At 47.8% G+C, this 17,784-nt stretch overlaps 1 protein-coding gene across 10 annotated transcripts in view; it reads left to right on the forward strand.

The window, feature by feature from the left end:
- The window catches only part of PASK (PAS domain containing serine/threonine kinase), a 1,088,660-nt gene that overhangs the window by 805,724 nt on the left and 265,152 nt on the right, over positions 1 to 17,784 (forward strand). The gene's annotated exons all lie outside the window — the stretch shown is intronic.

A 17,784-nucleotide genomic window follows, 5' to 3' on the forward strand; every position in this document is an offset into this window, starting at 1 on the left:
CTGTCATAATTTCTTTGTAAAAGTACAATAATAAGTGTAAAAGCAGAATGAGCCTGGCATCATGCCCTCTCTAACCATTGTTTTTTTCCATTTAACCACTGCTTGGATGGGCTGTCCATCGAGCCCGTGGCATTTCAATAATGGTTATATTGGTTGTAATTGTCATATTTGTGTTCCCACTAGATATGGCTAACAAGTAGCCAGTGCTTAATTTGTAAATAAAAAGGTGCCCGTGCCCAGAGCGCTCCGCTTAAACACACTGCTGCTGCAATTAAATATGTGAGCGCATAATACTGAGGCAGCCTAATCCTGAAGCTAACTCAGGCCTCTTTAATCCATTTACGGCCACTCCCTGCCCTTTCAGCTCACTCTTGCAGCTTTCTGCTTTCTCCCATTGTGACGCTTTATAGTTTTTCTCTTCCTCCTTCTTTCCCATTTGTGTCTTTTGCTCGCAGTAAATGCTTGAGCCTAAAAAATAAGTGCCGGACCTCAAAAATAAGTGTGGGTGCTCCCCACCGGAAACAAAAAGTACAAATTAAGCACTGCAAGTAGCCCTTTTGTTATACGCAGATACAACATGATGCATAGCTTATGATGGCGAGCCACTGCCTGTTCTTGGATGTATTTACCTGGCTGACACATCATAATACAACACACCATAACATTACACAGCACAGCACAACATAACACATCTCGACATAGCACACCGTAGAATATAGCACAGTCTGACACTATATAACACATACACAGCATGAAATAACATAGCACAGCACAGTGTATATAGACTGACACACACCACAATAGCTTACTATAATATGGCAAATTATAACACACCCTTATATAACACAAAATAACGCAAGATAGCACACTTTAACACCACAGCATCTCATAACGCACCCGACCATACACTGCATATTACGGCTGACACAACATAACACACATTTCGTCATAACATGCACACCTTGACACAACATAGCACGGCACAATACACCATCAAGTAACACCGCATAGCACTGTACAGCATAACATATCCAGCATAACAGAGCACAGTATAAAACAACTTTACACACTTTGAGTTAAAATAGTATAACACAACGTAACATAATACAGGATAGTTTGAAGGTTTCAAGAAGAAACTTTAACATACAGCGTAGCACATCATGACAGAGCATGATACACCTTAACATAGCATACCATGATTCAACATAACAAACCCTAACATAATGCAGTTAGCATAGCATGACAAGACATAAGACACCCAAAATTCACAGCTTGACACAACACAAAGCATCATATCGTAACAGAGCACATCATGACCTAAGCCGGCATAGCCAGTCATAATACAATATAGCATAAAATAACATACCATGGCCCTCACTACAACCCTGGCGGTCGGTGATAAAGCAGCGGTAATACCGCCAACAGGCCGGCGGTAAGAAAAATTGAATCACGACCAAGGCAGAAACTGCCAACACAGCCAGCCTCTTGAACACTCCAACCGCTATGGCGGTAGCAAAAAACACTGCGGCGGTAACCGCCAACAGACAGGCGGAAAACAATGTTCCACCCACCCCATTACAACCTGCCCATCCACCTGCTTTTCCGGGGCAGTACCAACGCCATCAAAAGCACGGCGGAAACATTACACAGAAGGGAAACCACTCACCTCTCGACACTCAACGAAGAACCAGGACGCCATGGAGCCCGAGCTGCAGGTCCTGCCCATGCTGGTCTACCTCCTCATCTACCAGGAGTACGAACGGCGGCGACAACCACGGTGAGTACTGCACCTAGCACACAGGGGAGGGGGGGGGAGGAAAAAGAGTGTGACACACACACGCAACACCCCCATCCTCACCCACAACACCATACAAACAAACACATGCATCAACATTACATTTACACCCCGTAACCCCCTGGAAGAATGCAAGGACAAAAGGATTTGAGTCAAATCAGTGATATTTTAGAAATAGTTCGATATATGTAATAATTTGAAAAACAGTAGTTACAAAAATATACAATATGTACAAAAGGTGGTACATGGTCCACTCATAATGTCCGTGGGTCACTGGCCCAAAACGCATAGGCCAAGCCCACACTTGACTCCTGCCTCAATACGGAGAGAACACTGCAGGGGCATCAGGTCAAAAACACACAGGCACGTCAGGGGGAAGGGGAAGGGGGGGCACCTCAGCCGGAAGATGGAATAACGTCACTGCTCCTGGAGGGAGCTCCATGCCCACAGCGATGTCCTGGGGAGTGCAAGGCCACAGTCTCTCTAGTGGGTGGGTTGCCCACTGCACTCCACAGTCTTTCTAGTGGGTGGGTTGCCCACTGCTTGGTCCTGGGGAGTGCAAGGCCACGATCTCTCTAGTGGGTGGGTTGCCCACTGGTTCTGGAGGGGGCTTGGAGCCCAGTCTGCTTCATCCTGCCAAGGATTGGCTGAGTGGATGCCTACTTCCACTGGTTCCGGAGGGGGCTTTGTGCCCAGTGATGCAGCACTTGGGGGGTGCCAGGTCACAGTGCCTCACCTGGGTGTCTGAGGCACAAGATTTGCAGGAACCAGGTTGCATGATAGTGCATGGAGGCAGGGCTAGACTCCATCCAGCAGCGGCTACGGCTGCAAACTGGTGGTAGTACTGGTGCTGGTGGGGGTGCTGCCAGTGGTTCGGACGGCTGCCCACTGGGGCTGCTGCTGCTGGCAGTGGCGCTACTGTTAGCGGTGCAGGTGGCAGTGCTTGCGGCGGGGCTTGCAGCGATGCTTGCGGCAGTGCAGGTGGCGGTGCTGGCTGCGGTGCAGTTGCCGGTACTGCCAGTGGTGGGGGGAGGCTCCTGCCCGTCTCTTGCAGCCTCGGACGGCTGCCCACTGGGCTGCTGCTGCTGACAGTAGTGGTGCTTGCAGCAGGGCAGGTGGCGGTGGTAGCGGCAGGGCTGCTGCTGGTGCTGGCCGCGGTGCAGGTGGCGTGCTGGCGGTTGTGCTGGTAGCCACCAGGCCTTCACCGCAGCCTCGGACAGCTGAAGTGCCTTGCCTGGTGTTTTGTGCCCCTTCTTCACCTTGGTAGATGGTGGTGTGACCTTGCGTCTGGCAGTTGGAGTCTTTGAGGTGGCCTTGCTGGGTGGTTGTGGCTCCTTCCCCTTGCTGGATGCTGTCCCCCTCTGTGGTCTGTGGTGTCGTCTCCTGTCCCCGTCGTGGGGCTACCCTCGCCCTCCGTCCCACTGGTGCCCTCACCGTCGGTGGATTCGGCCTCCAGGCCCATGTGGGAGCAGCTTCCTCCGTCGCCGGTGCCTTTGCTCCTCTGCCAGATGATGCTAATTTACACAGGGACAGGGTGACAAAACAAAAAGGGGGGGGACAGAGGATACACTTGGTCAGTGCCAGCAACACCACTACCGTTGGCGTACACAACACACAGGGAGCAGCCCTCTTCACTAGGCCATGCACTACCAGTTACTAAGATAGTCACCAGCCTATGGGGTACAATGCCTAACGCCATTAGCTGCACACCTGAAACCCACAGGACCCTGCCAAGTAGTAGATGCCCACTATCACTATTGGGGTAGGAGTGCTTCAGAGCCTGCCCAACAAGGGACCTACTCTGCCAGTTCGCCCTGGGCTAGGGGTAACCACAGCCCACATCCCCCACCCAGGTACAACCTTAAAGCGCGCAGAGTCATGATTCTGAATCTTTACTCACCCCCTTGTGGCTACTGTGATGCCTTCAAGCACATTGGCGTCAGTCAGCACGGCGGTAGGCGGAATTTACGGCCAGGGTTGTAATGAGGGCCTATGTGTAGGAAAGTACCCTCTTTCTTGGAATGGTTACTGACTTTTTCTGCCTGATGCCAGTGTGTTTGACTGTGTTCACTGGAATCCTGCTAACCAGGACCCCAGTGATTATGCTCTCTCTCCCAAAACTCCGTATTTCATCCCACAATTGTGTCACAGGTGTCCCCGCTGTAAGTCCCTAGTATATGGTACCTAGGTACCCAGGGCATTGGGGTTCCAGGGGATCCTTATCGGCTGTAGCCTATATTTTGCCCCCCATAGGGAGCCCAAGCAAAGGGTTCTGCTGGACTGCCATTGCAGCCTATGTGAAAAGGTGCAAGCACCCTTAACTGCCACTTTTCACTGCACCAGGTCACTTATAAGTCACCCCTATGGCAGGCCTTCTAGCCCAGAGGGCAGGGTGCAAAGTACCTGTGTGTGAGGGCACCCCTGCACTAGTAGAGGTACCCCCACAAACTCCAGGCCCATTGTCCCTAAACCTGTGAGTGTGAGTACTGTGTGTGACTGCAGTGGTATTGCATGAGCTTGGCATGTCTCTTAGAAATGCCTTGGCTGCTCATCCACAGCTACCTCTAGAGAGCCTGGCTACTAGACACTGTCTTTACTACACTAATAAGGGAGACCTGGGCTTTGTATAAGGTGTAAGTACCATAGGTATCCACTACACACCAGGCCAGCCTCCTACACCATGATACATGACACACCCTAACTGTTAGAAAAGGGGTCTTTGATTGGCAGTCAGGTTACCCCCTGTCCAAGCAAGGACCCTGCCTCTAGTCAGGGCAAAGGAGAAACACACCTGGTTAAACCCCACTAACCGCCTTGGTAGCTTGGCACGAGCAGGCAGGCTTAACTAAGCAATGTGTAAAGTATTTATACCAACACACACATTAATACAGTGAAAACACAAAAAAATGGACACCACACCAGTTTAGAAAAATAGATAATATTTATCTATACCAAACAAGACCAAAACAACAAAAATCCCACATACACAAGTCAAGGTATGAATTTTCAAAAGAATAAGAGTCTTTACTCCATAGAAAACAATGGAAACGTTGATTTTGCACAAAGTACCTGGTTTGTGCAAAAATAAAGCCGTACGGGCGAGCGCCTGCTGGAAAAGTCAGCAATGCATTGATTGCTTACTCGCTAGTGAGGCCGTGTGGCGTGCCTTCTCCGGTCAGGTTGGCAATGCATCGGTTCTCCCTCGCAAGAGAACGATGCAACAGTTTCTGGATGGGGCACCTCGGATCCAAGCAGGGGCTTTATGACTTTGATTCCCAGGGACGTGGCATGAGAAATCCAGTCGCACGGTGTTAGAAAACCACGTGGCAGGAAGTTTGCGTTATCAGCTGCCACAAGCGGGTGTTGCATCGTTTCTCCAGTCGTGACGCGTCAGTCTTCCAGCCACGATGCAGGTGGAGCAACTATTTCAGCCACGAAGCGCATGGCGCGTCGTTAATCAGCCGCGTTGCAGATGGTGCGTTGAAAATTTCCCTGCACAGTGTTCTATGCGTGGATTTCAGCTCTTGTTCTGCCAACTTCTCCTTTCAAGGACCCAGGGACTAGATGGGGAACCACTTGGCAGGACAAGAGTCTCAGCATAGAGTCCAGGTGCAGTCAGAAGAATTCTTTGATGGCCCTGGGACTTCAAAACAGGAGGCAAGCTCAGTCAAAGCCCTTTGAGATTTTTCTCAAGCTGTAATGCACAACAAAGTCCAGTCTTTGTCCCCTTTCACAAGCAGAAGCAGCAACTGCAGGATAGCCCACCAAAGCACAGTCACAGACAGGGGCAGCATTTCTTCTCAGCTCTTCAGCTCTTCTCCTTGGCAGAGGTTACTCTTCAATACAAAAGTGATTGTGAAGAAATCTAAAGTCTGGGGTTTTGGGTCCACTAGATATACCCCTTTCTGCCTTTGAAGTAGGCAAACCTTAAAATAAGGCCTCTGTTGTTCACAAGATCCTGCCTTGCCCAGGCCTGGCCCCAGCCAGACACCAGGGGGTTGGAGACTGCATTGTGAGAGGGCAGGCACAGCCCATTCAGGTGTAAGTGACCACTCCTCCCTCCACTCTAGCACAGAAGGCTCATTAGGATATGCAGGTTACAGCACAGCTCCGTGTGTGGCACTGTCTAGAGGGGTTTCACAAACAGCCCAACTGTCAGTCTGACCCAGACAGGGAATCCACAAACAGGCAGAGTCACAGAATGGTTAAAACAAGAACATGCCCACTTTCTGAAAGTGGCATTTTCAAACTGACAATTTAAAACCCAACTTTACCAAAATATGTATTTTTAAATTATCAGTTCAGAGACACCAAACTTCATATTTTGATCTGCTCTCAAAGGGGGCCTGCACTTAAAAGATATTTAACGGCAGCCCCCATGTAAACCTATGAGAGAGGTGGGCCTTTTAACAGTAAAAAACACATTTAGCATTATTTCACTGTTAGGACATGTAAAACACATCAGTACATGTCCCACCTTAAACACACACTGCACCCTGCACTGGGGCTACATAGGGCCTACCTTAGGGGTGCCTTACATTTATAAAAAGGGACGGTTCAGCAAGTTGAATTTGCAGGTTAAAACTGCACACACAGACACTGCAGTGGCAGGTCTAAGCCATGTTTACAGGGCTTCTTATGTGGGTGGCACAACAAGTGCTGCAGGCCCACTAGTAGCATTTGATGTACAGGCCCTGGGCACCTCTAGTATACTTTACTAGGGACGTACTTGTAACTCAAATATGCCAATCATGGAAAGCCAAACACATATACATTTTACATTGGAGCACTTGCACTTTAGCACTGGTCAGTAGTGGTAAAGTGCTCAGAGTACCAATAACAGCAAAATAGAGTCCAGCACATGGTGAAAACATGGGAAGCAGAGGCAAAAAAAAAGACAAGGGAGACCACTCCAAGGATGCGAGGTCTAATACGTGTCCCCCCCCCCCCCAGCTGAAAGTGGGGAGAACTACCCTACCTCAGGGGAAGTTCTCATCACTAAGGTGGAAGAACCTGGACAGACCATCAGCACTGGCTTGTTCTGTGCCTGGGCGGTGTTCCACCGTAAAGTCCATTCCCTATAGTTAGATGCACCACCCCAACAGTTTTGGATTCTCACGCCTCTTCTGCATTAACCATCTGAGGGGCCTGTGGTCGGTATGAAAACCCAGAAGTGAGTCCCAAACAAGTAGGGTCTTAGCTTCTTCAGCACCCAGACCACAGCAAATGACTCCTGCTTAATTGCACTCCACCTACATTCCCGGGGAAGTAACCTCCTACTGATGAAGGCTACAGGTTGATCAAGGTGCTCTTGGTTTAACTGTGATAACACTGCTCCTACACCATGCTCTTAAGCATCAGTCTGTACGACAAATTATTTGGAGAAGTCAGGTGCCCTCTTTACGGGTGACGTGCACATGGTTGGCTTCAGGGCATCAATTGCTGTCTGGCAAGACTCAGTCCGGATCACCTTTCTGGGCTGCTTTTTGGAGGTTACCTCAGTCAAGGGACCAACAATAGTGCCATACCCCTGGACAAACCTTCTTTAGCATCCTGTGAGACCTAAAAAGGCTCTCACCTCAGTCTGGGTCTTGGGAGGCTCCCGAGCCAGAATGGCGTATGTTTTGGGCTGTAGGGAGGCCACCTGGCCACTGCCCACCTGGTTTCCCAAGTACACCACAGAACCCTGCCCTATTTGGCACTTGCTAGCCCTAATAGTGAGGCCTGCCTTCTGCAGGGCCTCCAACACTTTGCAGAGGTGCTGCACGTGTGCCTCCCAAGTGGAGCTGAACACAGCAATGTCATCCAGGTAGGCGGCACTGAAATCATCCAGCCCAGCCAACACCTGGTTGACCAACCTCTGAAAGTTGGCAGGGGCATTCTTCATCCTAAAGGGCCTCACTCTAAATTGGTCGTGCCCATCTGGGGTGGAGAATGCAGACCTCTCCTTGGCCACCTCAGTCAGGGAAATCTGCCAATATCCAGACGTTAAGTCAAACTTGCTGAGATATTTGTCAGCCCCTAACCGGTCAGTGAGCTCATCAGCTCGGGATGGGGTGTGCTTCAGTCTTAATGACCGCATTGAGTCCCCAGTAATCTACACAGAACCTTAGTTCTGGGGTGGCACCAGCTTTTGGGACCAAGACCACAGGGCTGGTCCAAGGGTTACTGGAGAATTCAATAACCCCAACAACTAACATTCACAAGTTCATCAGATAGGTGACATCACTTTTGCACTCCACTATTTCAAATGGCCCAGTCCATTTACTTTGGAGAGCCCTAGGCTCCACTGGGGCCATTACACCCAAACTTTTTGGCCAGGCTGGTACTCAACCAGAGTGGCATTCCGGTCACAACAGCGCTTCATATCTTCCTGGCTTGCTTCTAGGTTCTCTTGGGTGAGCTTCCTGAAGCGAGCTGTCTGGTTCCTAAAAGCCAGCATGTAACGGAATACATACTGTGGGCTTACAGAGGCTTTCTCCAAGCCTTCCTAGACCAGACCAGACACCCCTAATAGGGTGGCCATACAGTAACTCAAAGGGGCTAAATCCAAGACTCTTTTGAGGCACCTCCCTGTAGACAGAAGGCATGGCAAGAGGACGCCCCACTTATGCCTAAAGGGCTCTGACAGGCCCATGGTCATGCCTTTGAAGGTACAGTTGAATCTCTCAAACAGAATGTTACTTTGGGGGTGGTAAGGGGTGGTGAACTTATGTCACCCCACACTCCTTCCACAGAGGCTTCATATAGGTTGATATGGAGTTGGTACCCCTGTCAGATAGCACCTATTTGGGGAACCCCATGCAGGTAAAATCCCCCATCAAAGCACGTCCCACCAGAGGGGGCCACTGCGTCAGCTCAGAGACCCCCCTCAGTTCAGCCACTTGTTCCCCTGTAGGCTCCAGGCCTTCCCCTTCAGGTTCAGCCTCCTCCTGGACCGTGGGAACTTTTGGATCGGGTTTCTCACACCCCTTACCCTTCCTCCTCCTGGCAGACATCTGGGCCACTCTTTCAGGCTCCAGGGTTTCCTGGTCACCCTGGTGGGCTGCCATCGACCAGATGGACACACACACACCCCCCCCCCAGGCAGACCCAACATCTCCAAGTGAGACCTGCGTTCCACTTCCTTCCAAGAGGAATCCTCCAGGTCATTGCCTAGCAGACAACCTACAGGCATGGTTGGGCTCACAGCTACTCTCAAGATACCTGAGACCCCGCCATTTAAAGGGAACCTACGCCACTCTGCACAGGCGCTCTGAGTTGTCTACCGCAACTACTTGATGAAGGACATGGGGATCTATCTGCTCTTCCAACACCAGGTGACTTCTCACAGTAGTCACATTGGCTCCTGTGTCCCTCAGAGCCTCCAGTCTGTCCATTGATGGTCACCCACTACCTGTACTTCTTAGTGTTATCAGGCACAAGGGTTCTCTGGACCATCTCACGGTCTCCTAGTGAGACAAAGGTAATCTCAGCTGGCTCCCCATACCTGGAACCAACTCCTCCCCAAGTGCTACACTGGCCAAACCCTGTGACTGAGCACCAGTGGGTGCCTGTGTCCACTTGGGACATTTGGGCCGCCCCTTACATAACCCACCGGGTCACGTGCATAACATTTGCGGGAACCCCCATCTGCAGGTTTCCCTTTGGAAAACCAAGGCTTCCTTTCAACTGGGGGCTGGGAATCCTTACCCTGGGAAATAGGTTAGCACCCTTTAGAGAACTCCCCCTGTTTGCCCTTACCCCCCTTATTCTTCTGAGAGGGACCCTCCCCACCCTTGGCATGGTCTACCCATACCTCCTCTGGCCTCTGGTGCTCTCCTATCGGTCCGCTTCCTGTGCAAGCTTTCTGGGCTCAGTTAGCTTGCTGTCAATCAGGTGCTGGCACAGCTCTGGAACACACAGACTATACAAATGCTCCCAAGCAATCAAATTGTACAGCCCCTCAAATGTTGTTATCTTACTGCCCTTCACCCAACCATCCAGTGACCTGCAAAAAGAGTCAACACTTTCCAGCCATGTTTGGAATTCCTTCTTTTTGTAGGACCTAAACTTGTCCTTATACTGCTCAGGGGTGAGACCATACCTTGTGAGCAGGGCATCCTTCATGATAGAGTAAGTGAGCACCTGAGGCAGTGGCGGCTCCTCTGTTTGGACAGAGGAGCGCCCCCCTGTCATGCTCCCCCCCCGCTTTCCCCCACCGACTGCTGCAAAACCTTTACTAGAAAACGATCATAAACATTTTTTACTATTATTTTCAGGTAAAGGGGGAGGGGCCAGGGGTGTGACGAGCAGTGGGACGCATGTGTGTTTGGCCGGCCTTCTTGGGCTGGCCAAACACACATGCGCACAGGGCTCTCTAGCCCATCAACACAGTTGCTGGGCTGGAGAGACCCTGCACAGGGTCTGTCTGCCTGGTAGCACACTTGCTGGATGCTCCCAGCCAATCCTGAAACTGCTCTGAGCAGTATCTTCTTCTCTTCAATGGCCAGTCTCCTCTCTTCCATCTCTCTTTGTAACCTAAACTTCTCTAACTCCAGCTGGTGAGCCCTCCCTGCCTGTTTGTCCTGCATCTCTTCAGGAGTCAGACCCTTGGATGACACACTGCTACCCGCCCTGGAGATCCTCCCCCCAGGCATAACAGGTACATCCACTACACCGTTGTGAATACTCTGCACCTCCCCATCCTCTTCATCCTCCTCTATGTGCCCACAGCCTCCTTGGCTGTCACCCAGGCCCTCAGTGCTTTTTGCAGCTCCTCCTTCCTGGTGGAACCCTTAATGGGACATGCAAGATCCTTACAGAACTGTTTCAATTGAGCAACTGTGTAACTTTCCAGTTTCCCTAACTAAAAAAACAGCTCCAGCTGGTATCTCCAGATTGAGACATGATGGCAAGTCAAAAGTGCAAAGTTTCAAGGCAGAAAATAAGAGTTCCCACTGAGAAGTTCAAGAATGGGTAAAAAGATAACTGTAAATATGGAAGCAGGAAAAAAAAGTCCAAGAAGAGCAAAAGCAAAAACAAGTAGTATATCGTCACAAACTGGTCTGCACTGAAAACGGTAGTGTACACTTAATCACTGTATGTCAAGTACCAATACAAGTGCAATCCTCACTGCTGATCACCAATGTTAGAAATAGGGTCTTTGGTTGGTAGTTAGGTTACACCTGTCCAAGCAAAGACCCTCACTCTAGTCAGGGCAAAGGAGAAACACACCTGGTTAACCCCCACTCACCCCCTTGGTAGCTTGGCACGAGCAGGCAGGCTTAACTCAGAAGCAATGTGTTAATTATTTGTACCAACACACACAGTATTACAGTGAAATCACTACAAAATAGACACCACACCAATTTAGAAAATAGGTTATATTTATCTAAATCAAACAAGTCCAAAATTACAAAAATCCAACATACACAAGTCAAGATATGAATTTTCAAAAAAACAAGAGTCTTACTCCATAGAAAACAATAGAAATGTTGATTTTACACAAAGTACGGGGTTTGCATAAAAAATAAAGCCGCACATGTGAGCGTATGCCGGAAAAGTCAGCGATGCGTCAATTCCTCACTCGCAAGTGAGGCCGTGCATTGTTTCTTCTCCGGTCAAGTCACGATGTGTGGTTTTTCTCCCTTGCAAGAGAGCGATGCGTTGGTTTTTCGGACAGGGCACCTCGGATCCATGCATGGTTGGGATGACTTTGACGCCCAGAGACGATGCGTGCGAAATCCAGTCGCACGGTGCTAGAAAACCACGCTGCGGGGGGGGTTGCGTCATTATTAGCAGCCGCAAGCAGGTGTTAAGTTGTTTCTCCAGCCACGATGCATCGAATCTCCCAGCCGTGATGCAGGTGGAGCGTCGATTTCAGCCATGAAGCGGAGGGCACATAGTCTATCAGCTTTGTTGCAGATGGTGCGTCGAACATTTCCCCGCACAATGTTCTGTACGTGGATTTCAGCTCTTGTTCTGCCAACTTCACCTTTCAAGGGCCCAGACCCTGGATAGGGCCCCACTTGGCAGGGCAGGAGTCTCAGCAGAGAGTCCAGGTGCTGACAGAGGACATTTTTGATGGCCCTGAGGCTTCAAAACTGGAGGCAAGCTCAGTCAAAGTCCTTGGAGATTCTTCAACAGCAGGAATGCACAACAAAGTCCAGTCTTTGTCCCCTTTCACAGGCAAAAGCAGCAACTGCAGGATAGCCCAACAAAGCACAATCACAGACAGGGGCAACACTTCTCTTCAGCTCTTCTCCTTGGCAGAGGTTCCTCTTGAATCCAAAAGTGATCTTGAAGAAATCTAAAGTCTGGGGTTTTGGGTCCACTACTTATACCTTTTTCTGCCATTGAAGTAGGCAATCTTCAAAGGAAAGGCTCTGTTGTTCACAAGATCCTGCCTTGGCCAGGCCCCAGACACACACCAGGGGGTTGGAGACTGCATTGTGAGAGGGCAAGCAAAACCCATTCAGGTGTATGGGACCACACCTCCCCAGCACAGATGGCTCATCGGGATATGCAGGCTACACCCCAGCTTTCTTTGTGTCAATGTCTGGAGGGGATTCACAAACAGCCCAACTGTAAGTCTGACCCATACAGGGAATCTACAAACAGACAAAGTCCCAGAATAGTTAAAACAAGAAAAATGCCCACTTTATAAAAGTGGCATTTTCAAACTGACAACTTAAAAAACAACTTTACCAAAAGATGTATTTTTAAATTGTGAGTTCAGAGACACCAAACTCCCACTTTCGATCTGCTCTCAAAGGGAACTTGCACTTAAAATAGATTTAAAGGCAGCCCCATGTTAACCTATGAGAGACCTAGGGCTTGCAACAGTGAAAAACGAATTTAGCAGTATTTCACTGTTAGAACATGTAAAACACATCAGTAAATGCCCCACATTTAACATACGCTTTACCCTGCCCCTGAGGATGCCTAGGGCCTACCTTAGGGGTGCCTTACATGTATAAAAAGGGAAGGGTCATGCCTGGCAAGTGGGTACACTTACGAAGTTGAATTGGCAGGTTAAACTCCACACACAGACACTGCAGTGGCAGGTCTGAGCCATGTTTACAGGGCTACTTATGTGGGTGGCACAACCAGTGCTGCAGGCCCACAAGTAGCATTTGATTTACAGGCCATGGGCACCTTTAGTGCACTTTACTAGGGACTTATTAGTAAATCAAATATGCCAATCATGGAAAGCCAATCACACATACATTTTACACAGGAGCACTTGCACTTTAGCACTGATCAGCAGTGGTAAAGTGCCCAGAGTACCAAAAACACAGTCCAGCACACAGTCAAAACATGGGAAGCAGAGACAAAAAAAAAGACTGGCGACCACGCTAAGGATGCCAGGTCTAACACTAACATAACACAGAATGACACACCATAACACAACACTTCGCGGCATGGCAGAGCACAGCAAGATGCAACATAGCAGAACACACCGCAGCATAGCATAACGCAACATAGTACAAAACCACTTAATATAACACAGCATAGGGAGGAGTTTAATGAGGGTGACACCAGCTAGCTACTTTCAGACTTACAAAAGGAATCTGAGCCAGATCCCAATGGCAATCCTGTTTCCTCTTTGCTTTCATCCAAAAGAGCCACCACGTCACTAGCTGGAATGTAGTTGGATTAAATAAAAAACTGAATGATAATGACTGGGATGAATTTATAGATGAGTTTGAGCTTTGTATTTCAAGAAACACGGGCCCCTGACAACGTTTATAAACGTGGTTATAAGAGCTTCGGTACACCAGCTATAAACACATGCGCAGAGTGAGCTTCTGTTGGTAGGATAGTATGGTTAAAAACCTCCCTGAAGTGCTTGGTCAACATGATTGCCACAGGCTTTGTAGATTTTAATGCTTTGAGGAGCATTTCAGCCTATGTCCCTCCTTATAATCAACATATATAATAGGAGTACCAAGAACCATAATGAACCCCTACTCTTCAATTACTTGAAAACTTGCTGAGCTCCTACATTGCCACACTTCATGTTATTATCCTGGGCGATTTTAATAGAATATTGGGACCATCGTCTGTTACATGCGATTTGGCTAAGGAGGAGAATTTTGGCTGGGGTTTCCTGATTTGCTGGCCACTTGCAAGAAGCATTTGAGTAGATGAACTGTGCAATTGGTCAACATAACACTTGCTTATGGCATGAGAGCATACAATGACCGTTCCCCCTCCAACAGGGGGAACAGTCTGATTAGCAACAACCATGAGAATGTAAAATAGATTGGTATTTGCTGCTTGACTTATATTATCTCGAAGATCTATGATGCAGTATCCACTCCACTGGCCTTCGTAACTGAGATTAATTATCGGCGTTCCACATTCTTACAGTCTTACAACTCAACCATTTGATAAAGTTAGTCTATTTACCAAAAGTTTACAAACCCGCTAGTAGAGTCCCTAGGCACCAGGAATGGTTTAATTCAACATATAGGGCTGCTAAAACTACTAGGTAAGAGTCAGGGTCAATTTTGCTGAAGCCAGGGCACTCCAGAAGAAAGCTCTCTCTTCTACCAAATCAGCCTCTGACATGGGCACCTGGGTGGAACTCTTAGAAGCTGCCAAGAAAAACAATGGCAAGACCATTTGGCATATAGTGAGCCATAGTGGCTGTAATATAATCATGGGACCTGAGGTCCATATTAAATCTAGAGCATGAGTGGACCATTTTAAGTCCCTTAATTTCACCACACTATTGATGTTGTCTTTCGTGCCCTAAACTGATTGCAACATTTCACAGTCCAAGAGCGATGCTAGCCATTCCATATTTGTTTTTATGCTTGAAACTGAAAGCTGTTATTTCTCAGAAACAAGGGAAGGCCATCATGCTTAGATAAGATCCCAACAGACTTGGTTGGTTTGGACCTTAAAGTCTGGGTGTCTTACATCAATCTTATTTCCAGCACCATAGCCCCAGGTGTCCCGATTCCCCTTTGTGGAAGGATGCCAAGATCATACCCATCTTTAAAAAGGGCTGTTGAACTTTCACGGGTAACTATCGTCGCATCAGTCTCTTGGACAGTATTAAAAAAATCTTTTGTAAACAGGTTATTAAAAAAATCTCACTGGATCACGCAAAATGATGTGGGATGCCATTTCCAAGTTGGTTTTAGAGCAAGAACCGGAACAGTGGGACAGGTTTCCCATTTTCTTCTGCCATAATGGATGGCAGTGGATCTTGATTGGGAGAACCTTTATGTGATCTTCATTGATCTGTGATCAGCCTTTAATTTAGTCCCAAAAGCCAGATTATGGGAAGGGGTTTCCAGCATGAGAGTCCCCCTTGACCTCCTAAAAATAATTATACACCTTCATGAAGGTAACTTCGCCCAGATTAAATGGTGCCCAAATAGATAACTAACAGAAAAAAAATCTGTGTTAATAAGTGATTCCCAGGTCTGTGTCCTGGGCCCTATGCTATTTCTTCTCTTTATTACTGGATACGTCAGCTTTCTGGCCAATTGCATAAATAATTCACCAACTTTAGCCTGCCAGAAGGTACCAGCACTACCTTTTGCTCAAAATACTCCAGGCCCTTCAAGTGTTTCTTGACAGAGCTTTCCTTATTCTACAAGAAACGTGGTTTGGAAATCACTTCCCTGAAAGCCATGTTCATGACCTTTAATGGCTGCAAGAACTTTAGAGGGACAATCTAGCTGGGTGAAACTCCCCTTGAGAGAGTCACAGAAATTGATTATCTTGGGATCAGGTTAACGGATTATAATTCATGGCCATCTCGAATTACAAAGAGTCAGTCATGCCGGCAACGCAGACCCCTCTACACAACAACAGTCATGGAGTGGGGAGCAAAGCTTTCATAGCACGCACACCTGATGAGAGGTGGGTTTAGTATCAATCACTCTCGAGATCCAGGTAAAGTTCTCCATCCACAAAGTTAGCCAAGGTTCAGAAGAAGAAGCACAAGAGGATGACCGCACGGGTTGACTTCATTCCAAGTCAACAGATAAGTGTCAGTTACAAGTCAAGTACAGAACTGCGCGACCATTGTCCTGTATATCCCGCTGTTTTACCCCACAGGAGCGATGTGAATTCCAAATACTTTTCTCTCGCCACTGGGATCCCAGAGGAATAGTTCAGATGACGCTGTAAGGTGAGTTAAAGGGGTGGTGTCGTAGAAGGGGGCTGAAAACTTTGACTGACTGTTGCAAATAAGAACTTTGAGAGATAAGTGTACTTTTTTAGGGTCGAGCCTGCGTCGCATGCGCTTGCGTTTCGCTAAGCGAGGTGCTTTAGTAATTAAAAAGGGCTCGGAGCCCTGTCCACGTCACGTCAATGTCTGTCATTGGCTTGTGGGCTTGCCCGTTAGAATGTGCTTGATTTCATTAGTGGAAGGCATGCACATGTCATGCCTTTTCCGGTGGATAGCCCTCAAGCGCATCGACCAAGTACAGAAAACATGCGAGGCTCGCTGTTTTCTGTCCGGCTCGTGGACTACTTTTTTCTCTATTTCCCCAGCGTGATCTCGCTTGGCAGAAGTCGAGCGCTTTACATAATATCGGCCCTGTTACACAGTTAATTGCAGTTTTTCGGGTTACGTACATAAATGCACTTTTGCCGATAGGTTTCATTACCAGTGAAAAGTCGGGTTAGGAGTTTACAACGCTATCAGCTCTAACACGAGCAAACGCGAGACATGTTGCATTGCAAATGCTTGTTTTATATTGGTTTCTTGGATCTCCCCCCCTCCCTCCCGCCCTCCACCACCACCATCCAAAGACTTCCTAAAGAACACCGACCTTAGAATTGCCTTGTTTTGGGTTTTTTCACATCTGTTTTTCTTAATTTCTAAATTCTCGCCTCTTTCCACTTATTAATTTTCAAAATTTTCAGATTGGTTAGTTTTCACCAAGCTGTGATAATACATTGATTGAAAGCATCGCTATCGCCACATAAACATTTAGATCAATATTCCATTTCAAGTATTACTTTCAACATCTTTCAATTACGGGATTTACTTTTAAGAGACTTACATGTATCTTGAATGGTTTCATGAATCATGATTTTTCCGTCTAGAAGTTTAGTTCACTATTAAAGCAGCACACACACCAAAACTAAAAGCATTTATTAAAAAATTCTAACGTTTTTACCATTAACAGTTCCTTTGTTATAGAGATTAATGTCTGTGAGTTTCCCTAAATCTTTGATGTATTGATGCTCAGAAAATAGAGTGTTTTTTAAATATAAATGCAACGTAGTTTCTATGTTCTCAGGATTCTCTGTCTAAGATCTATTCAGTTCACAGTCAGGCCACTACTAATGGTGTTCTCGGGAGTGGTCCAGCGGACTGCAGGACTTCACTGTTCTACAGTCTCGAGGCAATCGGCTCCCCCTATTTCGATGCAGTCTTTCACACAGCATCTCACTCAAGATGGCCAAAATATTTTGAGATCTTGTGATAGCTCTGTATTCTAGATCTCACACCATCTTGGGGGAAGAAGAAATGTATGAAGGCATCCATTGGGCAAAGAGGATCACATCCTTCCTCCTAGCAAGAAACCTATAAAAGAAAACCACTCAAACAGTGATGCACCCACCAGGATGGAGCACAATATCTCCAGTGTTTTATCCTGGAATAGGAAATAGTCAACTAGGCTGGGGACAAGGGTCTGGAGGAGACAAATCACTTTCAAGCAAACTCCCCCTGGGACATGGGCAAGGGTGTACAGGAGGCAAGCTATTAGAAGAGGGCTGAATGTGAAAGCCCCCCCCACTCCAACTCACCACCCAAAACAGTAGTTAGCCCACATTTAGAAGGATTCCTAAAATAAAGTTGTAAATGAGGAGCTTATCATAATTGAGAGATTGTTTCCTGGGTTCTGGCCCAATTCCTTTCCAGTACACTAAGAAGTGAAGAATTGCCCAAATAGGTTTAGAGTCCAACATTGTTCTAACCAAATAGCAAGATTATCCTTCCACAAAGACTGCTTATGGGGAAACAGATT

The sequence above is a fragment of the Pleurodeles waltl genome, chromosome 11 (assembly GCF_031143425.1).
Source record: "Pleurodeles waltl isolate 20211129_DDA chromosome 11, aPleWal1.hap1.20221129, whole genome shotgun sequence".
Classification (NCBI taxonomy): domain Eukaryota; kingdom Metazoa; phylum Chordata; class Amphibia; order Caudata; family Salamandridae; genus Pleurodeles; species Pleurodeles waltl.